The sequence below is a fragment of the Brassica oleracea genome, chromosome C2, assembly GCF_000695525.1.
Source record: "Brassica oleracea var. oleracea cultivar TO1000 chromosome C2, BOL, whole genome shotgun sequence".
NCBI classification, from domain to species: domain Eukaryota; kingdom Viridiplantae; phylum Streptophyta; class Magnoliopsida; order Brassicales; family Brassicaceae; genus Brassica; species Brassica oleracea.
Genome location: NC_027749.1, coordinates 9,110,693 through 9,112,028, shown reverse-complemented (window position 1 = coordinate 9,112,028; position 1,336 = coordinate 9,110,693).

Below are 1,336 nucleotides of genomic sequence, written 5' to 3'. Positions count from 1 at the left end.
GGGTGGGGTGGTGCACGTAATTCACATGATCGTATACTCGACTATATTAATAGTTTATAACATATTTTCCTTTTTTTGGTTTCACCTTTGTTAAAGCTTTATTAGTAGTCTAATGGCTACTCGTTAATCACAAACTCCCTGCATAGAACTCCAAACTAATGACATAGAACTGGACCAACCAATTAACTGTTTGCTTTTTAGACTGATTCAACGTCTAGAATGAGTGGATTTTCATATATTTTCTTATTTGTTGCAAAACATTATTAATTGATCCAAAAAAGCAAAGTATAAACGGCAAAACCACCAAAGAATGGGTCAGTCAGTCAACATTTCGGGCGAAGACTTAGATTTCTTAATCGCGTTATCAGATTTCTTCTTGGAAACGAAAGATACCATGGATTGTTCTATATCATTTTTAACAACTTGTACAATTAGTTTATTAAGGGTCTTAATATTTATTTTTAAATATTCTTTCCGTATTTAAAAAATTGATGTTTGATTATATTCTTGTATTTAAATAATGTGTTGTAGATTTTAATTAATGCATTTTGATTTAAAATAAAATAAAATTTTCAATTTTAAAAAATGTGATTGGTACGTAGAACTTTATTGAAAAAATCAAAACTGAAAACAAAATAAAAATGATAGACAGAAATATATATTTAATTTTTATTAATATTTGTGTAAATCCTAAAACATTAATCTTTCAAATACAGAAGGAGTATAAATCTTCCAAAATCTTGTAAAAACTGATTTATATTTCAGGTTTGATGTTATCTCGGCGAACTCTAGACAGTTAATATAAAACTCAATATATCCATTTATTGTTCTATCATATATAGCTACGACCCACAAATAAAACTGAATTGTTATTATTTTAAATGAATTTTGTTTTGTTGATTATTTAAACTAATTTAAGTTTGGTAACCATATTTATTACAGTTAGACTAAGGGCTTGATTGGTTAAGACTGTACCTTTCATTACAAGAAAACGTTTCCATAACAACGAAAATTTACGACGAAAATATTTCTTCGTAAATTTACATGGTGTTTACAACGCAGTTACGAAGACACCAAATTTCGTCGTAAAATCCATGTAAATTTACGAGGAAATATTTTCGTCGTAAAGTTTATGTAAGTTTACGACGAAAGTACGTGGAATGAGAAATACGTCGTAATCGTTACATCGACATTACAACGAAACATGTTACCGTTATATTTAGGTGAAAACGTGTATTCAATGTGCTTTAACTTACCTAATTTCGTCGTAAAGTCGTTGTAAATATTATGTTAAAACCATGTAAAATCCATGTAAAACATTCCTTGTAAAATCGTT